Genomic DNA, 7,318 nt, shown 5'->3' on the forward strand with positions numbered 1-7,318 from the left:
TTTCGAAAAAATTCTCAAAAAAAAAAATTATTCTATGACTTCAGAATTTTTTTAAGAATGAATTCTAGAGTTTCATGATGATCTGTTGAAGTCTGGCTGGCTGTGAAGCCATGTCTAATCTTTTGGACTGAGGTTTCAACTTATCATCACAAGAGCTTGTTGATTTCTATCAATCTTGCTGTTGAATGTAATGATTTGCTAAAGCTTGGCTGGCCATTGGCCATGTCTAGTGTTTTGGACCGGAGCTTTCACTGAAAGCTTGGCTGGCTAGTAAGCCATGTCTAATTCCTGGACCGGAGTTTTAGACTAACATTGCATGATTCCTGGAATTCTCATTAAAAAGTTTGAATTCCTTATTTTCTCTTTTTCCAATTAATTTTTGAGAAATTACAAAAAAATAATAAAATCATAAAAATAAAAAATAATGTGTGTTTCTTGTTTGAGTCTAGTGGCTATTTCTAAGTTTGGTGTCCTGCATATTCTTAATTTTCTTGCATTTTTCGAATATATGCATTATGTCCTTCAATGATCTTCAAGTCGTTCTTGATGATTTTATTGGGTCTGATCTTTAAATTCTCTTGTTTTGTATCTTTTGTTGTTTTCCATATGCATTTTCAATTTGTTAGTGTCTCTAATATGAAAATTTCAAAGTTTGGTGTCTTGCATGCATTGTTTATCTGATCTTAGTTCTCCATGATTAGTTTCATTTTGTTATTTTTCATCATTAAAAATTCAAAAAAAAAACAAAAATTTTCAAAATTTTGTCTTTTCAAGTCAATAATACAGAGAATTGAAGATTCAGAACATTCAGCAGAGGAACTACAGAGAAAAGCTGGGCGTTCAAAACACCCAGTGAAGAAGAAAAACTGGTGTTGAAACGCCAGCCAGGGTACCTGGCTGGGCATTAAACGCCCAAAAGGGTAGTATTTTGGGCGTTAAACGCCAGAATGGATACCATTATGGGCGTTTAATGCCAGGACAACAAGGGAGGTAAGTTAGTTTTTAATTCAAATCTTTTTCAAATTTTCATAATTTTTCAAAATCAAATCTTTTCCAAATCATATTTTTTTATCATATCTTTTTCAAAATCAAATCCTTTCGATTTTTTCTCTCACCATTTTCGAAAATCCTTGCTACCAATTAATGATTTGATTCAAAAATTTCAAGTTTGTTACTTATTTGTTAAGAAAGGTTCAATATTTGAATTTTAGAATCATATCTTTTAAATTTCTTGTTAGCCAAGTCATTAATTTTAAAAATCAAATCTTTTTAAATTATTTTTCAATCATATCTTCTCAATAATATCTTCTCAATCACATCTTTTTCAAAATAATTTTCAATCATATCTTTTTAATTGCTAATTTCAAAATCTTTTTCAAAATCACTTAACCAGTTTCTCACTTTTAATTTTCGAAAACCATCAACCATTTTTTTAATTTTCTTTTAATTAATTTAAATTTTTTTAATTTTGTTTTCAAAAATTCTTCTCCCTCCTCACCTTTTTCTATTTAAGACTAACACTTCTCCTCTATTAGCAATTCGGATTCACTCCCTCTCTATAAGTTCGAATTCTCCTCTCTACCTCATCCTTCTATTCTTCTTTTCCTCAGACACCTCAAGGAATCTCTATACTGTGACATAGAGGATTACATACTTTCTTGTTCTCTTCTCTTTCATATGAGCAGGAACAAGGACAAAGGCATTCTTGTTGAAGCTGATCCTGAACCTGAAAAGACCTTGAAGAGAAAGCTAAGAGAAGCTAAAGCACAACTCTCTGGAGAGGACCTAACAGAAATTTTCGAAAAGGAAGCAGACAAAACTAACATGGCCGAACCCAACAACAATGTTGGAGATAAAAGGAAGATGCTTGGTGACTTCACTGCACCCTCTTCTGACTTCTGTGGAAGGAGCATCTCAATTCCTTCAATTAGAGCAAACAACTTTGAGCTTAAGCCTCAATTAGTTTCTCTGATGCAGCAGAATCGCAAGGGTCATGGACTTCCATTGGAAGATCCTCATTAGTTTTTAGCTGAATTCTTGCAAATCTGTGACACTGTCAAGACCAATAGGGTTGACCCTGAGGTCTACAGACTTATGCTTTTCCCCTTTGGAGTAAGAGACAGAGCTAGGACATGGTTGGACTCACAACCTAAAGAAAGCCTAAACTCTTGGGAAAAACTGCTCAATACCTTCTTGGAAAAGTTCTTTCCACCTCAAAAATTGAGTAAGCTTAGAGTGGAAGTCCAAACTTTCAGATAGAAGGAAGGCGAATTCCTCTATGAAGCTTGGGAAAGATACAAGCAATTGATCAGAAAGTGTCCTTCTGGCATGCTTTCAGAATGGAGCATCATATGCATATTCTATGATGGTCTGTCTGAACTGTCCAAGATGTCATTGGACAACTCTGCTGGTGGATCTCTTCATCTGAAGAAGACGCCTGAAGAAGCCCAGGAACTCATTGAAATGGTTGCAAATAACCAGTTCATGTACACTTCTGAAAGGAATCATGTGAATAATGGGACAACTCAGAAGAAAGGAGTTCCTGAGATTGATACTCTGAATGCCATATTAGCTCAGAACAAAATATTGACTCAGCAAGTCAATATGATTTCTCAGAGTCTGTCTGAAATGCAAGCTGCATCAGGCAGTACTAAGGAGGCTTCCTCTGAAGAAGAAGCTTATGATCCTGAGAATCCTGCAATGGCAGAGGTGAATTACATGGGAGAACCCTATGGAAACACCTATAATCCTTCATGGAGAAATCATCCAAATCTCTCATGGAAGGACCAACAGAAGCCTCAACAAGGCTTCAACAACAATAATGGTGGAAGAAATAGGTTTAGCAATAGCAAACCTTTTCCATCATCTTCTCAGTAACAGACAGAGAATTCTGAGTAGAGTCTCTCTAGCTTAGCAGCCATAGTCTCTGATCTATCTAAACCCACACTAAGTTTCATGACTGAAACAAGGTCCTCCATTAGAAATTTGGAGGCACAGGTGGGTCAGCTGAGTAAGAAAGTTACTGAACTCCCTCCCAGTACTCTCCCAAGCAATACAGAAGAAAATCCAAAAAGAGAGTGCAAGGCCATAAACATGTCGCACACGGCCGAACCTGTAGAGGAGGGAGAGGCAGTGATTTCCACTGAGGAAGACCTCAATAGACGTCCACTGACCTCCAAGGAGTTCCCTAATGAGGAACCAATGGGATCTGAGGCTCATATAGAGACCATAGAGATTTCACTAAACTTACTTCTGCCATTCATGAGCTCTGATGAGTATTCTTCCTCTGAAGAGGATGAAGATATTGCTGAAAAGTAAGTTGCTCAATATCTAGGAGCAATCATGAAACTGAATGCCCAATTATTTGGTAATGAGACATGCAAGAATGAACTTCCATTGCTCATCAATGAACTGAATACCTTGGTTAGGCAGAAATTATCTCAGAAGAAATCGGACCCTGGAAAGTTCTCAATACCTTATACCATAGGCACCATGACCTTTGAGAAGGCTCTGTGAGACCTGGGGTCAAGTATAAACCTCATACCCCTTTCTATAATGGAGAAACTAGGGATCTTCGAGGTGCAAGCTACAAGAATTTTACTAGAGATGGCAGACAATTCAAGGAAACATGCTTGTGGACTTGTAGAGGATGTCTTGGTGAAGGTTGAAGGCCTTTACATCCCTGCTGATTTCATAATCCTGGAAACTGGGAAGAATATGGATGATTCCATCATCCTTGGCATACCCTTCCTAGCCACAGCAAAAGCTGTGATTGATGTTGACAGAAGAGAGTTGGTCCTTCAAGTGAATGAGGACTACCTTGTGTTTAAGGCTCAAGGATCTCCCTCTGTAACCATGGAGAGGAAGCATGAAAAGCTTCTCTCAAAGAAGAGTCAAACAGAGCCCCCACATTCAAACTCTAAGTTTGGTGTTGGGAGGTCATCATCATGCTCTGAGTATCTGTGAGGCTCCATGAGAGCCCACTATCAAGCTATTGACATTAAAGAAGCGCTTATTGGAAGACAACCCAATTTTATTCAATTATATCTATTTATTTTCCATTGTTATTTTATATTTTCTTTAGGTTGATGATCATGTGAAGTCACAAAAACAACTAAAAAAGCAAAAACAGAATGAAAAATAGCATTAAAAATAGCACACCCTGGAGGAGGAGCTTACTGGCGTTTAAACGCCAGTAAGGGTAGCAGAATGGGCGTTAAACGCCCAGTCTGGCACCATTCTGGGCGTTTAACACTAGAAAAGGGCACCAGATTGAGGTTTAACGCCAGAAAAGGGCAACAAGCTAGCGTTTAACGCCAGAAAGGGAAGAAAAGCTGGCGTTAAACGCCAAGAATGGGCAGCAACCTGGCATTTAACGCCAGGATTGGCACTCCAAGGGGCGTTTACACGCCAACATGGTGCAGAGATGAGAAATCCTTGACACCTCAGGATCTGTGGACCCCATAGGATCCCCACCTACCTCAACTCTCTCCCTCTCTTCTTCACACCTTTCCATAACACCCTTTTCCAAATACCCCTCACCAATCACCTCCATTTCTCTTCCCCATCACATCTTCACCAATCACCTCCACCCACTCTTCACCAAAAATCCCATCAACCTCACAATTCAAATTCAAATACTTTCCCTCCCAAACCTAACCCCTAATACATGAAAACCCCCTCTCTCTCTCACCCTATAAATACCCCCTTCACCACCTTTATTTTCACACATCATACACACTTCTCTCCAACTTGGCCGAACCTACACCAACCTTCCATCTCCTCCATTTTCTTCTTCTTCTACTCACTTTTTTCTTCTTTTGCTCGAGGACGAGGAAACCTTTTATGTTTGGTGTGGTAAAAGCGTCGCTTTTTATTTTTTCATAACCATTTATGGCACCTAAGGCCAGAGAAACCTCTAGAAAGAGGAAAGGGAAGGCAAAAACTTCCACCTCTGAGTCATAGGAGATGGAGAGATTCATCTCAAAGGTGCATCAAGACCACTTCTATAAAGTTGTGGTAAAGAAAAAGATGATCCTCGAGGTTCCCTTTAAGCTCAAAAAGAATAAATGTCCGAAGATCCGACATGAGATTCGAAGAAGAGGTTGGGAAATTCTCACCAACCCCATTCAACAAGTTGGGATCTTAATGGTTCAAGAGTTCTATGCTAATTCATGGATAACCAAAAAACCATGATCAAAGTGTGAATCTGGACCCAAAGAATTGGCTTACAATGGTCCGGGAAAAATACTTAGATTTCAGTCCGGAAAATGTAAGATTGGCATTCAACTTGCCAATGATGCAAGGAGATGCATGCCCCTACACTAGGATGGTCAACTTTGATCAAAGGTTGGACCAAGTCCCTATGGACATTTGTGTGGAAGGCACTCAATGAAAGAGAGATTCAAGAGGGAAGCCGGTTCAACTAAGAAGGCTTGACCTCAAGCCAGTGGCTAGGGGATGGTTGGAGTTCGTCCAACGCTCAATCATTCCCACTAGCAACCGGTCTGAAGTTACTATAGACCGGGCTATCATGATCCATAGCATCATGAATGGAGAGGAAGTAGAAGTTCATGAGATCATATCCTTAGAAATCTACAAGGTGGCGGACAAGTCTTCCACTTTGGTAAAGTTAGCCTTCCCTCATCTCATTTGTCACCTATGCAATTCAGCTGGAGTTGTCATAGAGGAAGACACTCTCATTGAAGAGGACAAGCCCATCACTAAGAAAAGGATGGAGCAAACAAGAGAGCCCACTCATGGAACTCAACAAGAGCCTGAGGAAATTCCTCATCATGAAATCCCTGAGATGCCTCAAGGGATGCATTTTCCTCCACAAAACTATTGGGAGCAAATCAACACCTCCCTAGGAGAATTAAGTTCCAACATGGGACAACTAAGGATGGAGCACCAAGAGCATTCCATCCTCCTCCATGAAATTAAAGAAGACCAAAGAGCCATGAAGGAGGAGCAACAAAGGCAAGGAAGAGACATTGAGGAGCTCAAGCACTCCATAAGATCTTCAAGAAGAAGAACTAGCCGCCATCACTAAGGTGGACCCGTTCTTTAATTTCCTTGTTCTTATTTTTCTATTTTTCGAAAATTATGCTTTATGTTTTATCTATCTTTGTGTCTTTATTACATGATCATTAGTGTCTAGTGTCTATGTCTTAAAGCTATGAATGTCCTATGAATCCATCACCTTTCTTAAATGAAAAATGTTTTTAATTACAAAAGAAAAAGAAGTACATGAATTTCAAATTTTAAAATAGTTTAATTATTTTGATATGGTGGCAATACTTTTTGTTTTCTGAATGAATGCTTGAATAGTACATATTTTTGAATTTGTTGTTTATGAATGTTAAAATTTTTGGCTCTTGAAAGAATGATGGAAAAGGAGAAATGTTATTGATAATCTGAAAAATCATAAAATTGATTCTTGAAGCAAGAAAAAGTAGTGAAAAGCTTGCAAAAAAAAAGAGAAAAAGAGAAAAAATGGCAAAAAAATAAAAGAAAAAGAAAGAAGAAGAAAAAGCAAGCAGAAAAAGCCAATAGCCCTTTAAACCAAAAGGCAAGGGTAAAATAAAAAGGATCCAAGGCTTTGAGCATCAGTGGATAGGAGGGCCCAAAGGAATAAAAATCCTGGCCTAAGCGGCTAAACCAAGCTGTCCCTAACCATGTGCTTGTGGTGTGAAGGTGTCAAATGAAAAGCTTGAGACTGAGCGGTTAAAGTCGTGGTCCAAAGCAAAAGAGTGTGCTTAAGATCTCTGGACACCTCTAATTGGGGACTCTAGCAAAGCTAAGTCATAATCTGAAAAGGTTCACCCAGTTTTGTGTCTGTGGCATTTATGTATCCAGTGGTAATACTGGAAAACAAAATGCTTAGGGTCACAGCCAAGACTCATAAAGTAACTGTGTTCAAGAATCAACATACTGAACTAGGAGAATCAATAACACTATCTGAATTGTAAGTTCCTATAGAAGCCAATCTTTCTGAACTTCAAAGGATAAAGTGAGATGCCAAAACTATTCAGAAGCAAAAAGCTAAGAGCCCCGCTCATCTAATTAAGACTGATCTTCATAGATATTTTCGGAATTTATTGTATATTATATTCTTTTTATCCTACTTTGTTTTTAGTTGCTTAGGGACAAGCAACAATTTAAGTTTGGTGTTGTGATGAGCGGATAATTTATACGCTTTTTGACATTGTTTTTAGGTAGTTTTTAGTATGTTTTAGTTACTTTTTATTATATTTTTATTAGTTTTTAAATAAAAATCACATTTCTGTACTTTACTACGAGTTTGTGTATTTTTTTG

General features: G+C 38.1%; 1 non-coding gene across 1 annotated transcript; it reads right to left on the minus strand.

The window, feature by feature from the left end:
* Positions 1-2,226: 2,226 nt before the first annotated feature.
* LOC112787872 (small nucleolar RNA R71) lies at positions 2,227-2,330 on the minus strand. Its single transcript, XR_003195259.1, has one exon. It is a non-coding gene; the product is annotated as a small nucleolar RNA R71 (small nucleolar RNA).
* Positions 2,331-7,318: the final 4,988 nt, after the last annotated feature.

This window comes from Arachis hypogaea, chromosome 20, assembly GCF_003086295.3.
Source record: "Arachis hypogaea cultivar Tifrunner chromosome 20, arahy.Tifrunner.gnm2.J5K5, whole genome shotgun sequence".
NCBI classification, from domain to species: Eukaryota; Viridiplantae; Streptophyta; class Magnoliopsida; order Fabales; family Fabaceae; genus Arachis; species Arachis hypogaea.